The 13,859-nt window shown below is 41.2% G+C and overlaps 1 protein-coding gene across 1 annotated transcript in view; it reads right to left on the bottom strand.

Annotated features, from left to right (window-relative positions):
- fndc3ba (fibronectin type III domain containing 3Ba) overlaps positions 1 to 13,308 on the bottom strand; it is an 86,712-nt gene extending 73,404 nt beyond the window's left edge. Inside the window, exon 1 of the mRNA XM_026152459.1 lies at positions 13,189 to 13,308. The gene's annotated coding sequence lies outside the window, so the exon portion shown is untranslated. The remainder of the gene's footprint in view (positions 1 to 13,188) is intronic.
- Between the last annotated feature and the right edge of the window lie 551 nt (positions 13,309 to 13,859).

Genomic DNA, 13,859 nt, shown 5'->3' with positions numbered 1-13,859 from the left:
CTCACACACACACACACACACTGAGCATCCTGAGCGAAGCCTTTCTCTTGTGTCATCCTCTCATCCATGTACCCACATACCCAATGCACATATAAGGCCAGTAAAATAGGCAGCAAACTAATGACTCAGTGACTTTAGGTTAGTCTTCACTCTCCTCCCATGTGCCCTCATAAACTGAGGCTTTTTAACTCTTAATAAATTGCCAACTCTAACACAAGATTTTTTAAACTTTTTTCATGGTCTTATGTTACAAACCAAGCAGCCATATATGGTTCCTCAATAAAAGGGTTAATGGAAGGAGTTCTTACATGGTCACTCAAGTTGACAGTGTGCATGCTGACCAACTTCAGATAACTTGAATTGCAAGATATGTAATGTTTTTGCCTAAACTCATCTACTTCTTTTAAGAGCTAATGCACCACAAACTAAATCCTTACACCTTTAATCTGCATGTTGCCACACAGACTACTTGGGTTCCTAAGAAGTAGCTCAGCCCAGGAGTCCAGGATTTGACTCTTTTGCTAGGCGCTTCCTGGAAAGACCCCGCCTTCCTCGCATTCCACGACCCTGTCAAAATACGACCGATGTTTCCAACTGGCTGATGGGAAGCTATTAGCTCTCCTTATAGGCTGTTGCCGGAGCACTGGGCGGGGAAGTAAAAGCTGATCTCCAAGAAGCGGCAGCCCATTCCCAAGGAGAGAATTCAGTTACATAACTGTGCACATTAGCACACACAATGTCAGGAGAGCACCCTCAACACACAGTGGAACACAAAAAAGTGTCTAAGAGAAAGAGAGGTGAAGAAGCATAGGAGGTAGTGCCGAAAAAGACAGACAGGAGAGAAGCTGAGAATGACAAGAAGGGGGGAGAGGGAGGGAGGGTGTAGGTGAGGCATCATTTTTCCTTGGGAACAAAATCAAGAGGAAACGGCTATTTTACACTCAGGTCAGGAGCTGTGGGAGAGGACTTCCAGCCAGGGTGTGTGTGCGTGTGTGTTTGTGTGTCTCTGAGCAAGACAGAGAAAGGTTAATTGGTGGATGGTGGAACATCACTTGCATCAAGCCGTAAGTGGCAAAGCAGTGGAATGAAGAGAACTATGCCAAGAATAGAGCACACCGACAAACACACACACAAACAGCTGAGACAGGCCTGGAGTTTAATGAAAAAAATAGCAATTTTGGTGTTATTAAATACATATAATCTGTTGCTTGTTTACAAAGGGAGGTATTGATAGTAATCTGTTAAAGTAGAGAAGGGCAGCACAGGCGGTGTTAAAGAAGAAGGGGTGGGGGTAGTGATAAGACCAGAGAGGGGAGAGACGAGGAGACTGAATGGGGATGGGTAAAAACAAGGAGAGACGAGGGTTGAGTGTGTGGTGAGAGAAATGTGTGGAATTCTAATTGTGTTATTGCTGCAGAACAAACATTAGTCCTGCCTGTCATTCCGCAGACAGCAGGCTGTGAGAGACTGTGTGAGTGAAAGAGATGGAGAGGGAGAGAAAATTGAATGAATCCGGTAAATTAAGGGTCAAGCCAAGAGTTTCAGACAGGCTCTCCCCTTTTTCCCCGGCTATTTATGAAGGCAGAGTGTTTACAATCAGCTCTGTGTTGCTCTGGGAGTTATGTGTTTGCTGCTAGCTTTAGCACAGCACAGCCCGCTCCAGCAGATGTGTGCATCTGCCTGCAAGCCCTCCCTCTTGCAGCTGTACGGCTGTGAGTTGGCCTTGTGTGTGTGATTTTGTGTGTGTGTTTGTGTGCTTGGCCAGTAGGCAGTAAACCCACAGTAGAGGCCTGACAGTCCAACGCCTGCCACGTAGCACCGACGTAACTTCAGAGGAGAGAAGATCTATATCCAAAAACTCTCCTGTGTGTGAGAAAAAAGGTGTATGCGTAAGAAAGGAACTAATAAATGAAATAATGTGGGTCATTGTCTGAGAGTCTGAGTATAAACAGAGGCATTGCAGATAGCCATACACAGAAAGACAAAGTGACTCTGTGATACCATTCATCCCAGTCAGATGTTTCCATCAATTACATCACCCAAGACCGCCAATCTCTCGCTCTTGTCTTCCTGCTGAGAGCTCCTTTAACTTAAAGATGTTAGTGGCCTGAAACTGAAACTAAGAATTTTGAAACCCAGTGACAAGATTTTTTTGAGAGCGCAGAAATGTAATTGGCCAGTGTTACATATGATCCATTTTCATAGCTGTATCCAAGCAGCCCTGCAGCCCTGGACTTGCTCAGGCATCCCTCGACAAATGAGAGCACAACAGTTAAATGCAAAAGTGACAGGACATTAGCTTGTACATATAGCCCATCGACTTATTAGTACAAAATAAAAGGGTGATGTTGTAATATATCACTGTGCAAATAGTGCATCTAATAAGTCTGATACACCCACCGCTATGGAGTGGGCATGAATGTATACCACCTCCTTCACGCTCCCTGCAAACCCATTCGAAGCGAACTGTTTCAAGGAAAAGTGTGGAATATTTTCCAACCTGATTATCCCAAAATTGGCCAAAGTTCATGTGCCAAATTGTCATATGATGTCAAAAACAACCAGTTTCCCACTTATACTAAAAATACGTAATTAGCAGTTTCCTTTTTGCCTCAATATAAAATAAACACAATGAAATAATATGCTGACATATATAATAATTTACCAATAACATAATTAAACCAGAGCATTTGAAAAAAGTTTTTTTTTGTCCTAAATAATGACATTGAGACATTTAAAAACTGTAAACGTAGATCAGTTTAAAATACATCAGTCTCCTTGATTACAAATAATCATCATGAGCCCTGGAAAAATAAAACATATTGGCGGACGTCTTATAAGAACATTCTGTATTTTGTTGGTGTTTTTGTGTGTTACAGAGGAAGTGGCTATTCTCCCACAAGCACATGAACATGACTCACTCTTCTTCATGCCAGCGCTTCCAGATTTTTCTTCTCCATTTGTCCTTTTCTCCCCTTACTCCTCATCTCTCTTTCCCTCTATCATCCCTCCCTCTCTGCCGTCTTCCTCCCATCCCACAACAGTTAAGACTTTTCCCCATCAGATCCAAAGAAGCTGAGGATTGAGAACTCAGCTCAAGGACAGCTCACAGCATTCTCTTTCCTAACACCTTGGATCTCCAAGGCTCAGTCTGGCCACGCCGGGGAAGGCCAACCTACAGGCCAGGAGACTAAAGGCTGAATTGGTCTGACTGGTGGGCATGACAGGCGTCATACACACAGAGGCCGTCTGGGCGCTGGCTTAACATGGCTAACCTGCTAATGCCCAAGTTAAATGGAAATCAGCAGATTAAAGTCCATCTACTCCTAAAACCCAAAGATTATTAAAGGTTAAGAAATTCTTGTATGTCTTAAGTCTCAAGTCCAGGTTTTGCAAGCAAGTAATCACTAAACCTTATTGATCTTTACCTTTAGGTAAGACTGCATGCCATTTTCAGAAGTGTTTTACTTTGTCAAACAGTTCTAAACGCAAAGACTACAAGAGAAAGACAAAGTCGAAAAAGTGACAGAATAATGAAACAAAGCAAGATAGCGCTGGAGTCAATAACCGACATGCGTTTTATAAAATTATCCACATTGCAGACTTTCAGCAAAACTGATAAACACACTATTTGCATTTCATTTACATCTCAGATCGGCCAAATATTATGCTAGCATGCCATTATAGGACACTAGCTCCACATTCTCATTCATCTCTCATCCACTACCTCCTCTCATTTTTCCAGGTTATTGCCATGTAATGCAGTTGGATCCATGTAATACAGTGCTTTAGCATAAATCAGATTCTTTGCCTGCAGAGCTGGATCTTCTTCAAGTTGACAGATTAGATAGGGCTGGGTGTGTGTTGTATACAACTTTTGCGGTTGCATGCTTTTTGAGGCTCAGCTGCTGATTCGCACGAAAGAATCAGCAGCTAATGAACAGTTAAACTTTGATTTCCGTGCACCATGTACTCCCTCCCTCATCTTCTCATCTCATCCTGGGCCCTACTTTCAGCTTTAACCTATTGCAGCTCTCCCCTGCCCCTGTTCCTCCCCCTCCATTCTTACCTCCCCACACTATTGGCTCAACTTCTCAAACAACCCCTCAGCCTTCAAAAGACAGCCGCCCATTCAGAAGGTTTTGGGTTAGAATGGGGGAGGAGAGCAGCACAGACTTGTGGAAGTTTGAATGGTGGGTGGGAGGGAGGTGTGGGGGGCGGGGTATAAGTCTCTGATTCCCGCTAAATTGTCCCACATGGCTGAGCGTGCTTAGTTTAAACAAACACAGCCACTTCCTCCTCACTGCACACATCGAGCACACAGACAAGCGAGCATGTACATACACACACACGCACAATACACACCAACAGGGTGCACAGGCATGCTTAAACTCCAGTATACACAGCATGGGCACACATGAACATAATACATTGTATACCCTAGCAAGCAGCAGACAATACTCTTATTCTAAAACTCCAGCCAGAAAAGACAAAAAAAAAATTACATTAAAACCAGCACATTTGGGAATGTGTTAAAAACTGCTTTTAGAGCGCCTGTGCATATTTATACCTTATGACCAATATTACTAACTAAATATTACTTACTTGGCTACTTTGGCAATCAATTATTCAAAAGATTTTTCCATTTTATTTCAATTCATATTTCATTCATATAGCAGGAGTTCACCATAACACTTGCCTCAAGGCTAAAGCACAGCAAAAATGTATTGATTTCTCAATTTTTCTTTCCCATGTTTTTCATATTTAGTGAGTTTGGTCTGGATGTCTGATGATGTCAATGGCAAAATACCTCAATTTAAAAAAAAAAACGAGTTAGTTGTGATATTTAAACACGCTGAGTGTTTAAACATGAGTATTAACATAATTGTATTTAGACAAGTAAAAATCACTTTTTCTTCTTTTACCAAAGACCTAACTTCTCTGTCTTAAAGACCTCTTAAAGACTATGTATTTCAATGAAGTGACCTACAATCATTGTAATTAGCTCTGCATTACAAACGGCCTATGAAGAGAGGTGAAGGAGGACAACCGCAGAGTCCAGACAAAGAGCGCACATTCAATGCCAGTGGACCTGCTGCCATCCAGACCTGCACACACAGCATGTCTTAGCCACTAATGCTGATCTCCATCGAGGCTGGATGCCATGAGTCTTAATTAAGACAGCCATGCAAAGTCAAGAAGTGAATAATTCTACTCCCCAACCAACCACCACCATCCCCCTATCACACACACACACACACACACACACACACACACACACACACACACACACACACACACACACACACACACACACACACACACACAGAGAGAAGCCCAAACTCTCATTTGCAGATGGATGAGTGTGTAGATGCAGACAAACCACCAAGAGAGACTCGGATTTTATGGGTCAGGAAAAGCTTGCTCAGTGAGTAGTGTGTAGATGCCTGTGTGGGCGCTGAGATAGAAAAATCATTTAGTCACACCTACACGAGAAACCTGTTGTGTACTTGTGTTTATGAATGTGCATGTGTGTGAGTGTGTGAAAGAGAGAGAGGAGGGAGCGAGTGCACGCATCAGTGTTAAATCCATTAGAGGAAAACTGAATTGGGCTGAAAAATGAGAGAAGACACTTCTGGGAATCGCAAGCCAGTTGAAGGTGTACATACAATCACTTGCTCCCTACGATCAAACACACACACACTTATAACACCCCTCCCTACAGCTTGGGGTCACAGGGTCACATTCCTTCTCTTCAATCAGCCTCAGGATTTCACACACTACTTTGGGGAGGGGAGAGAGGGGATGGAGGGGAGGGGGTGCTGTGTCTGTGGATTTCAGTATGGAATATTTTATTGATTTGTGTGTGATCCTGCTTGCAGGTAAGGGGAAGAAAAGTTCAAGAAAACAGAGGTCTGAGGCCATGTGTGCACAAAGCTTAAATAATTTGAAGATACACTTTTCAATCTTTTTTTAAAAACACCCTCTTAATTACTTATAAGTTATTAAGGTAACTAGGCCAAGCAGTTAAGGATTTCTCATTGTTACAATTTACAGGTGCCATTTGTAACACATAATGAAAACTAGAGTTGTTTTCACGGATATGTCAATGGCCAATATGCTCTCCTCTGATCAGTTTCTCACTGGTCAGGCAGTAGCAGGTCTTACTGCTGCATCATCAGTAGCTTTCGAGGATTAATCTTTCACATTTGAAAGCAAGAGGAAGAGGCCTGCTATGAAAAATGGAAAGAGACATTCCCCTTCTCGTCCCCGTTCACTAAACATTTAGTCAGATCGAGCTTCAAAATAACTGGTGCCATGTCAAATAAGTTGTCACGGTTATTTTAATTTATTAAAACAAACGGTCAAAAAGTCAAGTGTGCACCTTGGAGCAGGAAATATCACAGCTCAGCATTCAACATGACAGATCGTGTTAAAAAGACAGGCTAACCTGTGGGTGTTAGCAGGCTACGTTAGCATCCGTAGCTTGAGGCTTTGAGATTCATCATTTTTACATTTCGCTGATAAATCTAATATTTTTTACTGAGCATTTATTTCCTCCTTTTGCTGAGCCCCAAACTAATGGTGAGCAACATGGCCAAAAGATCACAATGATAACATCAGTGTTTTACAAGCAGTGTGGCCATTTAAGCTTACGTCGAGCTCAGGTGTTGATGAGCGCCAGGATTTTCTTTTCCTTTAAGGAGAATAGCTGCAACTCTCAAGGTAGCCACTGTAAGTTATTAGCCTTCTGCTCGTGTTAGGCATTTTTACACATATAAATCGGCTTGAGAAAAAAAACTATAAAGAAGTTCAAAAACAGGGAATAAGGAGCCAGGAAAGTGTTATTAACTAATACTGATTTACGAGTTCAGCTTAAAATCGTTCATCGCCGTCTCTTTCCTTTTGCTGTTGTTGCACATATGCAGCTCCACTGTTCTGTCTGAAGTTTAAGGAACCGCCCGATCGAAAACTTTCTTGGCAGAAACCTTGCACACGATGACCTTTTGGGGTAAGATCACTCTCTAAGGTCACAATCTACAGTGTGCATATGGCTATTTGGATACAAAGCCTGGCATTTCTAGTCGCACAAATCCCTGCTTCATGGTTTTGCTATGATTTCATTCTGCTGACTAAACATGTTATTTCACGATGCTTTCCACTTTCCATTACTCCAACCACAATGTTTTCTTCCGTTTAAAAAATAACTTCTGACACTTCCGATATAAATAATTCATCCAATGTGTCACAACCAATCAGTTTGCTTAGTTCATGTGATAGTTTGGACGGGGCTGTTTCTTTGTTAGTTTTAATGACAGGATCCTCTAAGAAACGGATCGGAAGTCAAATTAAGATTCCTCCCCTTCACCCTTAAATCTGGCCCAAATATATCCTCCATGTGAAGTGACAACATGTGAAGCACTGCCACACACACACGCACAGTTGCATTAATCATACATACAAATAATGATGGTCACATACAGAGAGACAGGCATACTAAGAAGTCTTATATGAGTTCTAATTTTGGTTCACAACATAAAAGAAACTGAAAATAACTAGTTACAGATTCAGTTCCCCACTTCAGTGCACACACACACACACACACACACACAAGAGAGACTTAGCCAACTGCAGATTTAAGACACTTGAGATAAACACTCAAAATGCTCACAGCCAGGCATAAAAACAGCCATTAACGACTGGCGGAACTTTCCATGGGCCTGCCAACCAGCAACACCAACACGCCTGGCATGCTAATACAAGCACATAAAGTTAACTGAGTGTGTACATTTCATGCATATGTGTTAAATCAAGGCTGTGTCTGTGTCTTTGTGTGCATATATATATTATATATATATGCACAATTAATGTCTTTGGCCAGCTGACTGTGCATGCTCACACAGAGGCATCTCTTCAACAAGCCATTTCTATGGATACCGCCTAGGGCCTGTGAAAGGGCAAAAGGAGGGCAGGGTGACCGAGAGATACACACCTCATTTGAATCATTCAAACCTTTTTTTTTTTTTTACCTTAGATACTAAGTTGATGATAAATTTGGCAGCCGGCCTTCTTGTTGTGAAACTTTTACCTCTTTGTCAAAATTCTTTGACTCTATCACGTTAACTATTAGTCTGTGTCTCAGCAGGTGAGATGTTTCAATAGCACCAGTTGGTAAAATCAAAGATTTAAGCGAGGGCACAAGTTGAATCATGTGCCAGTATTGCTGTGCATTGAAATGCACGTAAGGTATTCGAATATACGTGGCTCAAATTTCTGCTTGTGGCTCGACTTTAAGTACTGTTCCAGCTTATGCGTCATCTACCCTCATATAGAAATATGGCTGCAACTAATGATTATATTCATTAGCTCTGCTTAAACAAAGAGAGAAGTGAATCATGTTTAACATTGTTCATGTGCAGTGATGCTTGGATATCAACAGAACAGGTCAAATTTTGCTAAGTTACTAAAATGGTACAAAAGCTTAATTAACCATTATAACTTTCTTTAAGTGACTGCTGTAAGGGTCAAGCTAGAGTGTATTCCATGCAGCACATTGGCAGACACCAACACACAACATTCAGTGTGTAAAACATCAAAACAAAGGGGAAATTACTTGTATAGTTTCCAGGTATATGCCTTGAAATAGCTTTTGCCTAACCAGGAGTCTAAAGGGGTTCTGAAAATGACCCAGGGTAACCTATTATTTAAATTACTGACAAGAAAATAACCATCAATCATTTAATTCATTAACGAGCTCCTCGTTTCTTTTAACTGTCAAAATGTAATAAATCTGCTGCATAAGAACAGCAGTTTGTTTTCATTTTTTAAATGCCCTATTAGGTTGTTTAGTTTAGTCATTATAAAGATGTTTACTTAAAAGTGAATGAACACTGTTACTATTTTCTTTGCAAAAAAGCATTAAGAGGAAGTTCAATGACCTTTCATGACAGTCTTTGTAAATATTTATTTCCAAAAATATTCATTCAGTTGCATCACATTTGAGAAATCCTGTCTGTCTTATTTTAGACTGAAACTCTGAGACTGAGATTGTTTGAATTATTTTATCAAACACTACGATTAGCAAAAGAAGAAGCCAAGAGAAGAGGAAAGAAAAATGCAATGGAAAAGGGGATGGGAGGGAGGAGATGGGGGAAGAGAAGTTGAAAGGCTTCTTTCATCTACATCTGAATCAACTGTCAACAATACAGGAAATTATCGAGGGAGACAAAAAAAAAAAAGAAGGGAGACGGGATTCTGGAGAGCAAGAGGGGCAGGGAGGAAGGCAAGGAGGACGAAAGAAAGGGCCGAGAAGGGTAAACATTACAGTTCTATGCCAAGCAAACATTAGATGCTGGGATACTTCAACAAAAAGCCACCGTTCATTTGGGAGAGAAGAAGATGGAGCAAGAGAGAAAGAGTGGGCGAAGATGCGAGTGTGTGGCAACAAGCAGAGACACCCAGTCAAAAGCTGGGAAATGGAAAGTGAAAGCATGGAGCGTCAGACAAACAGCTGCTGTTGTTAAATAGGACAAAGCGTTTTTTTCTCATAACACATCCATGCATCTCTTTCTCAGTGTCTGTTTGCACAATATCCTGCAGCAAACACGGGGTTTGACCTCATGAATCAGATGAGTCATTTGTAACTTAATGTAACTGTATATTTGCATACACACTTCATGAAACAAATCAAGAGATGCAGCACACTAAACCTGCACTACAAATTCATCCTGTAGGACATCATTACCCCACACTCGTACGTTATCTTGAACAAAAAGACAGTGTTACTTACAGTAATTAAAAAACCAGAGAGGCAGCAAGGAGATAATCTACAGAAATCCTGCTTTTGCACTTTAAGTGTTGACCTTTTGACCTCACAGTAGAGGAACTCCTAATCACATCCAACTTACAAATAAGATAACCTCTCATCACTGTCAAGGAAATGCACCTCCGAAACAGTAACAGTGAAGGTAGCAATTTTTCTGGGAAGCACACCTGTTGCATTCGGAGAACCAGATGGCAGAAGAGACAGCAGGATACATAGAAACTGCAGACATACAGTAGAGCGGTGAAGCACAGTGCACAGCAAACACACACCAGTTACTAGAAGGAAATATTCAGAGCAAACTGATGTATTTAAATGGTCGGAATCAGTACTATAAATAATAATTACTACTGATTATATGCAGACATGACAAGAACTGCAGATCATAAATGTAACAAATTTAAATTTGCACAGACTGTGCATGTTTTTCTTCTTTTCTAAAGCCTTTGAAGCTGACACACTTGTCTCTTGAACTAAATCACCACTGTGCTGCAACGACTAATTCAGCAAAGCAACAATTATTTTCAAATCTAATCTTGCTTATTTGGTCGATAAAATGTCTACAACTATATAAAAACTATAAAAAAAAAAGTCTAATGCCTGAAAAACTACAGTAACAGGAATTCATGAGGAGTTTTATCATAAGTTTCTTCATGTTTGCCTCTGTTTCACATGCTCACACACACACACACATTCCAGGGCAGCATTGTTTTGTCTATGTAACTCTATAGCTGCATCTGCCTGTGTTCCTGAAAAACAAGAGCTACTTGGTAACACTACCCATTTGATAGCGTGTTCTAGGTTACCAGTCAGACACATAAGTACACACATACAATGGCTAGCATCATCCAGGCTGCCCATTCCCTGACCCCATTTCAACCAGGCATACCAAAGAGTTTTATTAGGCCAGTAGCGAACCAGAGTACTAAGACAAAGAGAATCCTCCTGGCATCCTGAAATCACATGTAACATGAAAGTAACTTCCTTATTGTTCTTAGAATAACCACATTCTGAATATTGGACCCAAAGCTTCTTGTTTTAATATCATGTATGCTTTCTATGTAGATGCTGGAGAAGTAGAGAAGAAAAATGTATGCCATATAAAAAGAACTTACCAGTGAATTGACATATAAGATATTTTAGCCTCCCTTTTCCTCATTATTTTGGTTGTCACTCATGCAAAAACTAATTAATTGGATCACAGAAGCTGCAATGTTAAAAATCACCCCATGTGTAGGCAGTGACGCACCATCACAGTTAGTGGCACAAAGGTGTGGGCTGCACCTGTGTGACAAATTTAAAACTTACATAAAGTGTTATTCAACCTCTGTTCTTTCTCTGTTTGTGCAAAATACATGGAAAGCTAAAGCAACAATGGTTACCCTCCATCAATGTGACTCCAGTATAACCCCAACCTGACTGTGTCTGCTTAAAGACACACAGAGAAAATGTGAAAATGAGAAGATAAGGATCATTTGATATAAAGTTGCATCAGTTTTAAGGCAAATCCTTGCTACATATATCCTAGGAGTTTCAGCTGTGTACAATGTTGCACATTTAATACAAGCTTCAGGCAACAAGCTGTGCTGAATCTGACACCAATGAAACACAAAGAATAATGCTGGAGCTGTAAAGCAGGATGGTCCCAAATCTGAAAGCCTATCTTACCTTTTAACCTGATTCCTCTTGGGATCTAAGTTAGAGCCAACAGATGCTACTTTCAGCAGAAAAGGCTTTTAATCATGTTAGAGTGCCACACTTTGATTAAAGCTTTACCTGCATCCAGCTGTCCACCTCTCAGCTTACTGTCCACAACTTAACTGTCTGATGCTAAAAGTTTTTGATGCTCTCATGGAAGCAAGATAAATTGCTCATTCAAGCAGCACAGGGAGAATTCCTTCACACTCTAAACCCAAATACACCTTTTCAGCTGGAAGCCGACCTCATTCATCCCCCTCAAAGAAAAGTCAGATATCTTTTTCTTTTTTTTCCGGGGGGGTAAAGAAAGGGAAAAAAATCATGGCCACATCAGCCTTTCACCAAAGGAATGTCACGTGACGTCATCTATTTGGGATCGGATTTCTCCGTCTCCCTTTCCTTCACTTTCTCCCATGAAAAAGTAGAAGAAGCGTACATGTGTGTGATGCGTTGGGTAATCCCCCCAAGCCCGTAACCAATATCATCCGACGTGGACCTGAAGCGCACAACACGGGGAGATATGCAACCCCCAAATCAATGCTCCAATTACACCTCACCAATACTGCCACCACCAGTAATGACATTTTAATGACAACTATTGAGTCCCGTTATTAAACAAGGGGAGAAAAAAAAAGAAAAACCTGACAAGCTACCAACGATCCTGCAGCCCAACTCATCTGAAGTTTTCTCCTAATGCGGTGGGACAAGGGCCTATAGTCTTTCTGTAACTACGTGGACGTCAGATAATCGATCGTGTCGAGCAGAAGACCAATGTTTGATTTCCACGTCTGCATCAGAGAGGCTGAGAGAAAAATTTGTCTCCTGCATAAACAGACACGTAGTCGTTTCTGGGGGAGAGAGAGGGTGAGAGAGAGAGACTGGCTGGCTGGAAGGAATGCTAGGATATGCTGGAGTTGGGATTTTTTTTTCCTCCTCCAAAGCTTTTCACTGCATTCTGCAAACGCACACAAAGTCAACGGAAAGTCGATCTTAAACGGCCCCTTCAACGCTTCTCGACAGTTATCCAACACAACAGAATCCCCTATAGTGTCAATTCAATGATTTCGCAACCCCCTCTGTCAAATCTGGCTGCCTCAGCATCTTCCTTTCCAAGTTATTTTCCAGCTATAAAAGTGCTCATTTCCTGATTTTAAGCAGCAACAACAAAAACGACGATTTCCACAATGCAAGTCACAGCGCACCAACAGTTGATTATTAGAAACAAGCCACGGAGACAACGGTTTTCTTCTGTTGCGCACTCACTCCATCTGAAGTCCTCGGAGACAAAAACACATTCTTTGGTGAAAGCTGAGAAATCGGGACCACAAAGAGCAGACTCCAAAACGCACAGTCCGACACATTCACGCGACTAGTGTGATGAATTAGCACGACTATCCCCTCTGCTTTGCTTTTCCTTATTGTTTCAAAATAAAAGGAATTTTTGAGCAACAAAAAAAAGTTTCGTTTCACCCTCCTCCGCAGTGGCAAAGCAATTTTCCTTTTTCCTTTGCGTTGGCCAAGTGGCCCAGACTGCCGGCGTCAGCGCTCAGCTCTCCAAACTCACACACAGACACACGCACTTCTAAAACTTTTTCAACATCCACTCCAGTTGCCTCGATTCCCCCACTTTGTGGGGAATGCTGCTTAAAAACTGTAAAAGGACTCACCTCGCTGCAATAAAATAATCTTCAAACAGACGTGGCTGCGCGATTTTTAATTCCCTGGGCCGGGTCTTGCCTGTCTGCTGGCTCGACGCTACGAGTACTGGGAGACTCCGCCATGTCAATCATAGCCGACCCACATGGAGCGAGATCCCGCCTCTACCGTAATGCACAGTGCGCAGTGAGAAAGCCAAAACAGAACGCTATAGCGCGCTTCTCTCACAGCATAGAATAAATGAGGGCGGACAGCGGTTTACAGTCATGAAGAAAAAGAAAAGAAAAACAAAAAAAAAAACTAGGGCACGATCATTTTTTAAAGAAATAAAAGTTTTAAAGGAATATTTTAGTTACTTTAAAGCTATTAAATGCCAAATTTGCCTATCAAGTAACTACAATTTTGAAGTGCCTTTAATGAATTATTTATTCCGATAGAGCTCAGTAATCAGAACATTTTGTATACAAAATTCACAAATACTGAGTTATAGTTTATTCTCTTTGTGATTCAACGAAAAAGATTCAAACTAAACACAGAACATGAAAAAATATTCTACGCATAAAATATGAGATCCTTTTATGCTTTTTATTGGTTGTTGACTCCTAAGACATCTGCGTTAATACACTCAAAAAAATAAGTCATTGGATGAACTCAATTGGACTGATGGCAGGTTTTCCACGTA

This window comes from Astatotilapia calliptera, chromosome 19 (genome assembly GCF_900246225.1).
Source record: "Astatotilapia calliptera chromosome 19, fAstCal1.2, whole genome shotgun sequence".
Lineage (NCBI taxonomy): Eukaryota > Metazoa > Chordata > Actinopteri > Cichliformes > Cichlidae > Astatotilapia > Astatotilapia calliptera.
Note: the sequence above shows the minus strand (reverse complement) of the source record. Positions and strands in the feature narration are given on the sequence as shown.